Genomic DNA, 12,500 nt, shown 5'->3' with positions numbered 1-12,500 from the left:
TCGGTCCGGTATTGCAGTACCTCCGGAATCGGCTCGCCTCCCCTCTGGGGGAGTTTGTATACATTTATTCACAACCTGTAGCATGGTAAAGCCCATAGAAAAAGCCTTGGCAACCGTTGCTAATCACTCTGGCTTCAGTTCAGTACACGAATGAATCTTTCGCCTTTTACTAAAGATTTCCGTGGACAGGAGCAATTTCAATGAGTCTTAACAGACTTTTTTTCGGCTGTCGACAGTCTTCTGACATCGGCAGCTTGCATACTATTTATCATACAAAAACATGGCTCAAGAAGAATTATTTTCCGGTTTTTCTTAGCTTCCAATTATGTGACAAAGAAAATTTCATAAAGAATTTTCGTAGGTTTTTTCACAGAATATGTTATTTTCATTTTAGTTGATGTTTTTATTTCATGTTTTATTTTCTAATGTACTTATTGGGTGCTGAAAGAGCCATAAAAACCTCATAATCGAACAATTTACTAAAAAATTATTAATATTGAAAGATTTAAATTTCGAAATAACCTACCTACGGTTAATCTACACGCGTTTAGAAGCCGTAAAAAAATATTTTCGACTTTGTAATGGACCAAACAAAAAATATAGAAAAAATTATCGAAAAAAAAAATCTTTTAAAACTTACCTTACGTTAGTCCTTATGCGTTGCGAAGCTCAAAAAAAATATTTTCGACATTATAATAGAACAAACAAAGAAAATAGAAAAATTTTCCAAAAAAATAAAAAGTCGAAATTCGAAAAAAGAAGAAAAGTGGTCCTTTTCTAGGAGTTTTTTATTCCCAAAAAATGGGTTGATGTCCCCGTAACCCCTAAAAAAAGGGGGTCGAAATAACATTTTTTCATCATGCTTCAAATGGGCTGAAAAATTTTTTACGGGGTCTCTGGACCAAACAAAAACGATCTGTCGAGTCAGAATTCCGAAAATCGAAAATTCCCGAAATTTCTGTACTTAAAAGGCGGGGCGCCCACTATCGACAAAAGTGTGCCAAAACCCACAAACGTTGTGTTACGCGCGCTAAGATAAACACAAGCCTGATTGCTGAAAATGTATTCTATTTGAATAAGGTAAGTATCAACATCAAGGAAGCAATTCCTTTATTATAAACTCATACTCTGATATGCGCTAATATTGCTCGTGAATTGTTATTTAGTTTAAAAATATAATTTATATTACTTTTATTTTATTTTAATTCTATATAATAACTATTTTATATTTTTATTAAAAATTTTCTTGTTCAGTTTCTAAGCAACCACAGTTACGTTTATATGTTTAATTCTATTGTATTCTATATTTATCGATAATTTAATAAATGTTTTAAAAGACTATTCTGGTTTTCCACGCTCTCTTCAAAAATGTGAGTTCTTTTAATTCTTCCACTTAATTATTCATTTTAAAGTAAAACAACTAGTTATACATATTATTATATTATAATGTATGTGTATTAGATACTATTATTTTATAACATAAACATAGATGAGTTATTAAATTAAACGTCAAATATTTTATTACCTAAAATTAAGTTAATCGTAAAATCTGATGTAGTATGAGATATTCTTTAGAAACTAACATATAAATATTCTTGAAGTAAAACAAAACCATCTATAAATAGAACAATGAGAAATAGTAAAACAAACTAAACACAACATGTTTATTTTAACATTGTTTTTTATTTAGTTTAATCACTTAATAAACTTTACTTCTAATCATAGTATTTAATATAGAATATAGTTAACAATCTTTTAAACAAAGTCTTAAATAAAGTTACAGGGAGTAATTGTAATTAAAACACCAAAAAAAAAGGTTTTAATAAAAAAAATACTTACATCAAGTTAAAATTTTATAAGGATTAATTTTAAAATATCAAATTGATTGTAAATCAAGTGCAAATAGGTTTTTTAAACAAACCGAAGGGTTTATAAAGGCTTGTAAACGCTTTCAAACGCCTACGACCATACCACACTGAGCACACCCCATCTCGTCCGATCTGGGAAGTTAAGCAGTGTCGGGCGTGGTTAGTACTTAGATGGGTGACCGCTTGGGAATACCACGTGCCGTAGGCTTTTGCTTTTTGAATTCATCTTTTTTGTACTATTTTTCTTTCTGACCTATTTATACTTATTACTCGTTTATTTACATTTCTTTAACGCTTAAAAGAAAAGTAAATTCTAGTTATTAGCAAATAAAAACGTAAGCCAATCAGATAACGTTATTTGCTGTTTAAACCAATTAGAGCGCTAAAAAAGTGGTTTGACCAGTTTGAGATATCGAAAAAATAATGGCACCATCTTGTAGAGTACAATTTTCTGAGTTAAAATTAATACAATTAGTCTTTTATACTAAAACTTAAAAGTTTTTTTGTCCAAAAACAAATAAAAGCGTGGCTACTTGAAAAATCAAACGAAAATAAATTTTGCACTTTTGTATTGTGAGTCATAATAAGTTATTTACTGTTACCAACAGATACTAGCAAAAGCTTTTTAAAGTTTTGTATTAACTTAATGTATTTGTAATTACTTTTACTTAATAGAAACTATTGAATTACGTTTACTTAGTTTACTTTTGTATGTGTATTAAATATATAGCAATTTTGCTTGAACTTAAATAAAGATTATTAAACTATTAAAAGAAAACTATCAAAGTTTACTAACTCAAAAGCTAAATCTTAGTTATATTGTTATAAACATTTATGTTGTAATTTACTAATAACTAAATGAGTTTATTTCAAACAAAAAGAATTAAATAATGTTATGTTATGTCAAGCCTACTATATGAGGTATATAGGTATATAAGGTATACAAGCTTATGTTTGAAAGTTATAATAATTAAAATAAAAATAAATATTTAGTTGGTAAAATTTGTATTTAATATGCTTTGAAATTAGAGTTAGTATAGATGTTTTTTTTTAAATATAATAAATATAAGTATTTAGTTACTAATAATAAACTAAAATACCAATTTTGTAGTTATTACAAAAAAAAAAACTTATCTTACTTAAAGTTCACTGTAATTGAAACATTATACAAAAGCTTTATAATTATAAGCTTTGAATAATTCTATTTGAATAAATAATAGATTCATAACTATATTCATGTTTGCATATTTAAATTATAAAAAGTTAGTGTTTTGTGTATTGACTTTATGATTATTTTATTTTAGTAACTGTTAGTTTTATACTTTAATAAAAGAAATATGGTTAACAAGTAAGTTAAAAATGAAAGAAGCATAAAAAAACACACTAATTAACTGCTTATTCAATAGTTTGATTATTTAATTATTTTTCTGTTATATAGTTTAATCGTATTGTATAAAAAATACAGAGGTTTAAAGTAAGTTTGAATAAAAATAAAACAAAACATATAATATAAGCATTAGTTAAAATACATAGTTTTTTTTTCTAAAAAAATTTAATTCTTTAATAATAAGTAGTAATTTAAATAAAAAATAATACAAGTAAAGTTATACAATATATATACTATAGTTTGTCAAACTAGGCAAACACTACTAGGCAAAAAACAAACTAGGCAAAAAACCTACAAAGTAGGCCACCACTACAATCCTATGTTCCAACTGGAAATTCAATGAGATCGTTACTGTACTTGTGATGAACGTTGATAATCCCCAAGATTGTAAGTCGAAGGCCTTACCCAACCTAACCAGCGCACTGGTTTTCTTACAACTGAATTAATCAACATTTATTATTGAATATAATCATTATTGATAGATAGAGGAATGTTGACAATCAACAACAGATTGTAGGTCAAAGGCATTACTCGACCCAAGTACCCACAACCTAGATTGAACAACATTTATTAGATAGATTTGTTTAATGATAGATAGAGGAATATTGTCAATCCACAACAGATTGTAAGTCAAAGGCATTACTCGACCCAAGTACCCACAACCTAGATTGAACAACATTTGTTAGATAGATTAGTTAGATAGATAAATAGTACAGTATAATCTCAAAGAATTTGAAGCCCGAACATTGAACGATAGTGGTGTTTCGTGACGACTAGCGGGATTCGATCTTACAACCTTCTGCTTATGAGTCAGCTGATAAGACCACTGACCCACCGCGCCACGACAAAGATAAAGAAATATTTTGCTATATAAATAGGTTGATTTTTATAATTTTGTTATACAGTGTCAATTACAGTGAACTTCAAGTAAGATATACAACAGTATATATATTTCCGAGTCTGACTTTGAGTACTTTTTATATATTATTAACAAGATTTTTTAGGAGTAATATCTGTTTAGTTCTTTAATATATCTTTAAAATAATAATATTTTTTAAGGTGTTTAAAACTTTTAGAAGCTGTATGTAATGTCTTTTAGTTTAATAGTTCTTTTAAATTAGTAAAAAAAATAAACATGGTTGAGTTATCAAATTAAACAAAATAGAACGTCAAGTATTTAATTACTAAAATTAATTTAATTAAAAAAAAATCTCAGGTAATCTAAAATGTCAGGAATTATTTAAAAATAAATATAAATTTAAAACTTATTATATTGAAAAGATTGATGAATAATACTCTTGAATGTATGCAATGTTTGTATTTGTAATGCAATAACATAAATGGATAGATCAATGACAAATTGTAAACATATTGTATTATTTTATTTTACGATTTTATTTTATTTATTTAATAATTCAATAAACTTTACTTCTACTTTTCCTGGTCTTAGGTAATTTATAGATAACAATTATTTAAACAAACACTTTTGTACAGTTACAATACAGTTTTAGTACAGTTTGGGAGTAACTGTTGATTAAAAAAACAAAAAAAAAGTTAATTCAGGTTAAAATTTTATAAGGAATAATTTTAAAATATCAAATTGATTGTAAATCAAGTGCAAATAGGTTTTTTAAATAAACCGAAGGGTTTATAAAGGCTTGTAAACGCCTTCAAACGCCTACGACCATACCACACTGAGTACACCCCATCTCGTCCGATCTGGGAAGTTAAGCAGTGTCGGGCGTGGTTAGTACTTAGATGGGTGACCGCTTGGGAATACCACGTGCCGTAGGCCTTTGCTTTTTGAATTCATCTTTTTTGTACTATTTTTCTTTCTGACCTATTTATACTTATTACTCGTTTATTTACATTTCTTTAACGCTTAAAAGAAAAGAAAATTCTAGTTATTAGCAAACAAAAACCTTAGCCAATCAGATAACGTTATTTGCTGTTTGCTTATTTGCTGTTTAAACCAATTAGAGCGCTAAAAAAGTGGTTTGACCAGTTTGAGATATCGAAAAAATAATGGCACCATCTTGTAGAGTACAATTTTCTGAGTTAAAATTAATACAACTAGTCTTTTATACTAAAACTTTAAAGTCTTTTTGTCCAAAAACAAATAAAAGCGTGGCTACTTGAAAAATCAAACGAAAATAAATTTTGCACTTTTGTATTGTGAGTCATAATAAGTTATTTACTGTTACCAACAGATACTAGCAAAAGCTTTTTAAAGTTTTGTATTAACTTAATGTATTTGTACTTAGTTTAAATTAATAGAGTTTATTTGGTTTACTTTATTATGTGTATTGAATGTGCTAGTATCTAAAAATAAATACAACTAAAACAAAACAAACAAGGAGAGTACTTGAATAGAACCAACACAATTTACAGACCAGTTGTGTACTAAATTTAAAGAAATTCTGAATAGTGAATATGCAATTATTATTATAAGTTCAAAGTTCACTTTAATTTAAATTAATGTATTTTGTAAATTGGTTTTATTTAATACGATAGTAGTGAATTACTTTATTTAATTTACTTTAGTATGTGTTGTATAACTTTATTTAAACCAGAAGCAAAACGGGATTATACTTTCAATAAACTACACAATTTACAGACCAGTTGTGTACTAAATAAAAAGCTATTGTGAATGGTGAATATGCAATTATTATTATAAGTTTATAAGTTCACAGTTTACAAAAGCTTTAGAATTTAGTTACTATTTTGTTCATATTTGCATATCTAATTTATGAAAAGTTAGTGTTATGTGTATTGGCTTTTTAATTTCTTTATTTGTAGAACTGTTAGTTTTATATTCTAAAGAAACATTTTTAAATAAATATGTTTAACAAGTAACTTAAAAATGGAAGAAATATATTGTATATATTGAACTATTTATATTTATTCTAGCTATTTGCTTAGTGTATTTATTAATGTGATTATTTTATTTTGTTGTTTGTCTTATAGTTTAATCGTATTGTGTTGAAATATATATATAACAAATACAGAGGTTTAAAGTAAGTTTAAATGAAAATAAAATAAGACATATAGTTGAAATATAAGTTTAAAAAAATAGTTTTTTTTTTTTTTTTTTTCTTTGTTTGTTTGATTGTTTGTTTATTATATAATCGCGACGTGTCATTTTATTACTTTTAAGCATACTAAATATAATAATAGGTATAGTTATAGGAAAAATTCAATTAGTTTCTAATGTAATAAAAAAGTTTATTTCCACAAATAAATAAATACCTGAAAAATCAAATGAAAAATAAATTTCGCACTCCTGTATTGTGAGTCATAATAGGTTATTTACTGTTACCAACAGATACTAGCGAAGGCTTTTTAAAGTTCTATGTTAATTCAATGTATTTGTACTTAGTTTTATTAAAATGACAGTATTGATGGTTACGTTTATTAAGTATGTTTATTTAACGTTATGTAACTCAAGTAAAACCAGAAGCAAATAAGGAGACTACTTTCAATAAACTACACAATTTACATACCAATTGTATACTAAACTTAAAGCTATTCTATTTTATTCTTGATAGTTATTTTAAAGTTATTAAATTATACAAATGTATTTTGTAAAGTAGTTTTATAAAGTTACTATAGTTTATTTAACTTACTATAGTATGTGTTATATAATTTTAATTAAACCAGAAGCAAAAAGGGAGACTACTTTAAATAAACTACACCATTTATTGTTATATATAACTCTAATAAAACCAGAAGCAAAAAGGGAGACTACTTTAAATGAACTACACAAATTAAAAATATATTATTATTTATAAATCAATCGTGTTGTGTTTCAAAATACATTTTTCAAATAATGTTTTACAAGTATTTATCAGTTATTTAGTTTTCTTTTTATAGTTTAGCCGTATTGTTTTATTTATTTGTTATTATTTTTATTTAATTGTTTGCTTATTATATTTATCGCCATGTGCTTAAAAAATAAAACAACTATAAAGGTTAAAAAAGTAAGTTTAAATAAAAATAAAATGAAACATACAAAATAAGCTTATGATTTTTTATTATTATTATTATTATTATTATTATTTTTATTTTATTGTTTGTTTATTATATCTATCGCCATGTGCTTAAAAAATAAAACAACTATAAAGGTTAAAAAAGTAAGTTTAAATAAAAATAAAATGAAACATACAAAATAAGCTTATGATTTTTTATTATTATTATTATTATTATTATTATTTTTATTTCATTGTTTGTTTATTATATCTATCGCGATGTGCTTAAAAAATAAAACAACTATAAAGGTTTAAAAAGTAAGTTTAAATAAAGATAAAATGAAACATATAAAATAAGCTTATGTTTGATTTTTTTATTTTACTTTTATTAAATTGTTTGCTTATTATATTTATCGCGATGTGCTTAAAAGAATAGAACAAATACAAAGGTTTAAATTGTAAGTTTTAAATAAAATAAAATGAAACATACAAAATAAGCTTATGATTTTTTATTATTATTATTATTATTATTATTATTATTTTTATTTCATTGTTTGTTTATTATATCTATCGCGATGTGCTTAAAAAATAAAACAACTATAAAGGTTTAAAAAGTAAGTTTAAATAAAGATAAAATGTAACATATAAAATAAGCTTATGTTTGATTTTTTTATTTTATTTTCATTTAATTGTTTGTTTATTATATTTATCGCAATCTGCTTAAAAAAATAAAACGAGTATTAAGGTTTGAAAAGTAAGTTTAAATAAAAATAAAATAAAAATATAAAATAAGCTTATGTTTTTTTTTTTTTTTTTTTATTATTATTATTTTTATTCAATTTTTTGTTTATTATATTTATCGCAATGTGCTTAAAACGATAAAACAAATATAAAGATTTAAAAAGTACGCTTAAATAAAAAATAATACAAATAAAGTTTATTTATAATAAATATATATATATTTAAAACATTAAAAAAAGTAGTTTATACATATTTTTTTTTATTTATTTCTTTTAAACATATTAAATAAAGTATAAAAAAGTATTAAAACATTTAAACGTAGCATAAATAAGCTTAAAACATTAAAATAATCGAAAAGAAACAAAGAAATTGAAAAAAATCGGAAAAAATCGGCAAAAAAAGTTCAACAGCAACATTTGAGCATCATACACGTATGCATTACTTTACACTAGTGAGAGAGACGTGTTTTGCGTTCGGTCGACTTGACGAGAAAGCGGGCTTAAAGCATTACTGTTTAGCACCCGAGGCGCGGCTATTGCAGCGGCGGCGAACGTGCTATGTAAACGCATTGGAGCAGCGTATGAAAAACTACAAGCGTCCAGCGGCGGTAGGCTTATAGCTTTGCGAAGTCGTCGAGACGAGTAGCCGACGCAGGCAGGCACGGCTCGAGGCGGGTAACTGCAGCAGACAGATGGCGTGTTGCTGCTGACGAGTTAACCGGCAGAAGGCAAACGGTTGGTCGGGAGAAAGAACAGTCAGTTGTATAGCTGCATGCTGCAGTCGACGCGGGCTGGCGCTTTAAACAGCAAAAGGCCGGCGCCGACTTTCAGTAACGTTCGCAAGGCTTTTAAGCCGAGTGATAGAAAAGGTCTGTATTTATACAGTAAAAACGCTCAGTCGAGCAACGGGTTTAAACGCCCTCGGATAGTTATCTGGTTGATCCTGCCAGTAGTCATATGCTTGTCTCAAAGATTAAGCCATGCAAGTGTAAGTACGAGCTCACGTACAGTGAAACTGCGAATGGCTCATTAAATCAGTTATGGTTCATTTGATTGTACGCTTTTACATGGATAACTGTGGCAATTCTAGAGCTAATACATGCGTAAAGCGCCGAACTGACGTGAGGCGCGCATTTATCAGACCAAAACTAACCGGCTTTCGGGTCGTTACAATGGTGACTCTGGATAAGCTTGCGGATCGCACGGCTGCTGGCGACATCTCATTAAAGCAACTGCCCTATCAACTATCGTCGGTACGGTATCGGCCTACCGAGGTTGTAACGGGTGACGGAGAATCAGGGTTCGATTCCGGAGAGGGAGCCTGAGAAACGGCTACCACATCCAAGGAAGGCAGCAGGCGCGCAAATTACCCATTCCCGGCTCGGGGAGGTAGTGACGAAAAATAACAATGCAGACCTCGTACGAGGTCCTGCAATTGGAATGAGTACACTTTAAACTTTTTAACGAGTATCCATGGAGGGCAAGTCTGGTGCCAGCAGCCGCGGTAATTCCAGCTCCAAAAGTGTATATTTAAGTTGTTGCGGTTGAAAAGCTCGTAGTTGGATATAGGGACGGCGAGGTTGGTCGGTCGAAAGGCTAGCACTGGCCTTGTTGTTCTTGTTGGTCGGTGCCTTCGCGGTGCTCTTAACTGAGTGTTGCGGTGGTCCGGCAAGTTTACCTTGAAAAAATTAGAGTGTTCAAAGCAGGCTTTACGCTTGTATAATGTTGCATGGAATAATGGAATAGGACCTCGGTTCTATTTTGTTGGTTTTCGGAGCACGAGGTAATGATAATAGGAACGGACGGGGGCATCCGTACTGTGCCGTTAGAGGGTGAAATTCTTGGATCGGCGCAAGACGAACGACTGCGAAAGCATTTGCCAAGAATGTTTTCTTTAATCAAGAGCGAAAGTCAGAGGTTCGAAGACGATCAGATACCGTCCTAGTTCTGACCTTAAACGATGCCGACTAGCGATCGGGCAGTGTCGAACTTAAGAACTGTCCGGCAGCTTCCGGGAAACCAAAGTCTTTGGGTTCCGGGGGAAGTATGGTTGCAAAGCTGAAACTTAAAGGAATTGACGGAAGGGCACCACCAGGAGTGGAGCTGCGGCTTAATTTGACTCAACACGGGAAATCTCACCCGGCCCGGACACAGCGAGGATTGACAGATTGGAGAGCTCTTTCTTGATTCTGTGGGTGGTGGTGCATGGCCGTTCTTAGTTGGTGGAGCGATTTGTCTGGTTAATTCCGATAACGAACGAGACTCTTACTTGCTAAATAGCTGCTCGACCCATTGGGTCGGAGACAACCTTCTTAGAGGGACTAGTGGCGTTTAGCCACACGAGATTGAGCAATAACAGGTCTGTGATGCCCTTAGATGTTCGGGGCCGCACGCGCGCTACACTGACCGGATCATCGTGTGTTCCCTAGGCCGAAAGGTCCGGGTAATCCGTTGAACCCCGGTCGTGCTAGGGATAGGGACTTGCAATTGTTTCCCTTGAACGAGGAATTCCCAGTAAGCGCGAGTCATTAGCTTGCGTTGATTACGTCCCTGCCCTTTGTACACACCGCCCCGTCGCTACTACCGATTGAATGGTTTAGTGAGTGTCCTCCGATTGAGCCTGGTACGTGCGGCAACGCACTCGCCGTGTTCGAAAAGACGATCGAACTTGATCATTTAGAGGAAGTAAAAGTCGTAACAAGGTTTCCGTAGGTGAACCTGCGGAAGGATCATTAACGAATCGAAATTTGATTTCAAGCGACGTCTCTTCTTCGAAGGGACCGAGCCCTGTAACTGTTATAGTTCGGTCGCGTTGCTTTCTGACAGCGGGAGTAATAATTCAGCACGCAAGTGCTGGCGCGGCCGCTTCTTTTTGAACACGATTTTTTGGTTGCATTGAGATTGATTAACACGAGAGATCTCTTAGCGGTGGATCACTCGGCTCGAGCGTCGATGAAGGACGGAGCTAGCTCCGAGAAGTAATGTGAATTGCAGGACACATTGAGCATCGATATTCTGAACGCGTATTGCGGCCTCGGGTAATCCTGGGGCCACGTCGTCTCAGGGTCTTTAACACACCGATCCTTTCATTAGTTTGAAAGTGCCTGCGACTCGTTTCTTAATTAAGGAGCGTGTCGTCAAAGACAGCTGGTCTGGCGATTTCACAGCTGAAGCGTGAGCAGCCTGCTGGCCTCGGGTGAGGTAGCAACGACGGTAGGTGCTCGAGAATAAGTTAAGTGACTTCAAAAGGCCGACGTACAAAGCGCATGTACTTTTGTAGTACATCACTTTTGACCTGAGATCGGGCGGGACGACCCGCTGAACTTAAGCATATCACTAAGCGGAGGAAAAGAAACTAACAAGGATTCCCCTAGTAACGGCGAGTGAAGCGGGATAAGCCCAGCGCTAAATCCGAGCCTTTTTGGAGGGCGAGGAAATGTAGCGTATGGAATTCAGCATGCGGCGAACCAACGACTGCCCACGTTCTTCTGATCGAGGCCTTTTCCCAGAGCGGGTGTTAGGCCCTTGGCGGCGGTCGTAATTCGTCCTAGCGGTTTTCCCGGAGTCGGGTTGTTTGGAAATGCAGCCCTAAGCGGGTGGTAAACTCCATCTAAGGCTAAATACTGGCTCGAGACCGATAGCGAACAAGTACCGTGAGGGAAAGTTGAAAAAGCACTTTGAAGAGAGAGTTAAAGAGTACGTGAAACCGCTTGGAGGCAAACGGAGGCGCCCATCGAGTCGCCGGACGTTTTCAGGCGCTGCGAGAGCTGTCCTACTGTTTGAGTGATCTTCGGAGACTCTTACGGTTGCGCTGGCGTCGCGGCGCTGCACTAGCGTTCGGCGAGGGCCGCGACCGGTTGCTGGGCTGACTTTGGTCGTTCGCAAGGTAGCTCTTCTTCGGAAGAGTGTTATAGGCGTTCGATTAGCTTCGGCTCGGCGACCGAGGAGAGATTCCGCGTCGGTCTTCGGACAGGCTGCGTGTTGATCGCTGGAATACGGCTTTGGAAACTGCTCGCAGTCTCTAGAGTTTGTACAAGGCCTTCTTCGCGTTAGCGCTCAGACGCCAGGGGTCTGCGGCTTAAGCTGGCCACGTCTCCGACCCGTCTTGAAACACGGACCAAGGAGACACGCGCGCGAGGTGTTGGGCAGTACGAAACCCGAAAGCACAGTGAAGGCAAACGAGGCGAGATCCTTTCATTAGGCGCATCGCCGGCCGATCCCATAGGCCGCGTCCTAGGGGTCGAGCAAGAGCGTGCTTGTTGGGACCCGAAAGATGGTGAACTATGCCTGAACAGGCTGAAGCCAGAGGAAACTCTGGTGGAGGGCCGTAGCGGTTCTGACGTGCAAATCGATCGTCGAATTTGGGCATAGGGGCGAAAGACTAATCGAACCATCTAGTAGCTGGTTCCTTCCGAAGTTTCCCTCAGGATAGCTGGCGCTTAGTCGCAGTTTTATCTGGTAAAGCGAATGATTAGAGGCCTTGGGGACGAAACGACCTCAACCTATTCTCAAACTTTAAATTGGTAAGAAGCCGGAC

The 12,500-nt window shown here is 33.4% G+C and overlaps 6 non-coding genes and 1 pseudogene across 6 annotated transcripts in view; all 7 read left to right on the top strand.

Moving 5' to 3' along the window:
- Positions 1-42, top strand: part of LOC145848900 (U2 spliceosomal RNA) — a 196-nt gene extending 154 nt beyond the window's left edge. Inside the window, exon 1 of the small nuclear RNA XR_014372209.1 lies at positions 1-42. This exon is cut by the window's left edge and continues 154 nt beyond it. This is a non-coding gene — a small nuclear RNA (U2 spliceosomal RNA).
- An 81-nt stretch (positions 43-123) lies between these two features.
- LOC145848891 (U5 spliceosomal RNA) lies at positions 124-238 on the top strand. Its single transcript, XR_014372202.1, has one exon. It is a non-coding gene; the product is annotated as a U5 spliceosomal RNA (small nuclear RNA).
- A 1,719-nt stretch (positions 239-1,957) lies between these two features.
- Positions 1,958-2,076, top strand: LOC145848897 (5S ribosomal RNA). The gene has a single exon (XR_014372206.1). It is a non-coding gene; the product is annotated as a 5S ribosomal RNA (ribosomal RNA).
- A 2,855-nt stretch (positions 2,077-4,931) lies between these two features.
- LOC145848890 (5S ribosomal RNA) lies at positions 4,932-5,050 on the top strand. Its single transcript, XR_014372201.1, has one exon. It is a non-coding gene; the product is annotated as a 5S ribosomal RNA (ribosomal RNA).
- A 3,843-nt stretch (positions 5,051-8,893) lies between these two features.
- LOC145848894 (small subunit ribosomal RNA) lies at positions 8,894-10,698 on the top strand. The gene has a single exon (XR_014372204.1). It is a non-coding gene; the product is annotated as a small subunit ribosomal RNA (ribosomal RNA).
- A 182-nt stretch (positions 10,699-10,880) lies between these two features.
- On the top strand, positions 10,881-11,032 carry LOC145848899 (5.8S ribosomal RNA). The gene has a single exon (XR_014372208.1). It is a non-coding gene; the product is annotated as a 5.8S ribosomal RNA (ribosomal RNA).
- Positions 11,033-11,254: 222 nt separating this feature from the next.
- On the top strand, positions 11,255-12,500 carry LOC145848896 (large subunit ribosomal RNA; annotated as a pseudogene; the record flags this gene model as incomplete).

This window comes from Thalia democratica, unplaced genomic scaffold (genome assembly GCF_965202585.1).
Source record: "Thalia democratica unplaced genomic scaffold, ktThaDemo2.hap1.1 HAP1_SCAFFOLD_1828, whole genome shotgun sequence".
Taxonomy (NCBI): Eukaryota; Metazoa; Chordata; class Thaliacea; order Salpida; family Salpidae; genus Thalia; species Thalia democratica.
Note: the sequence above shows the minus strand (reverse complement) of the source record. Positions and strands in the feature narration are given on the sequence as shown.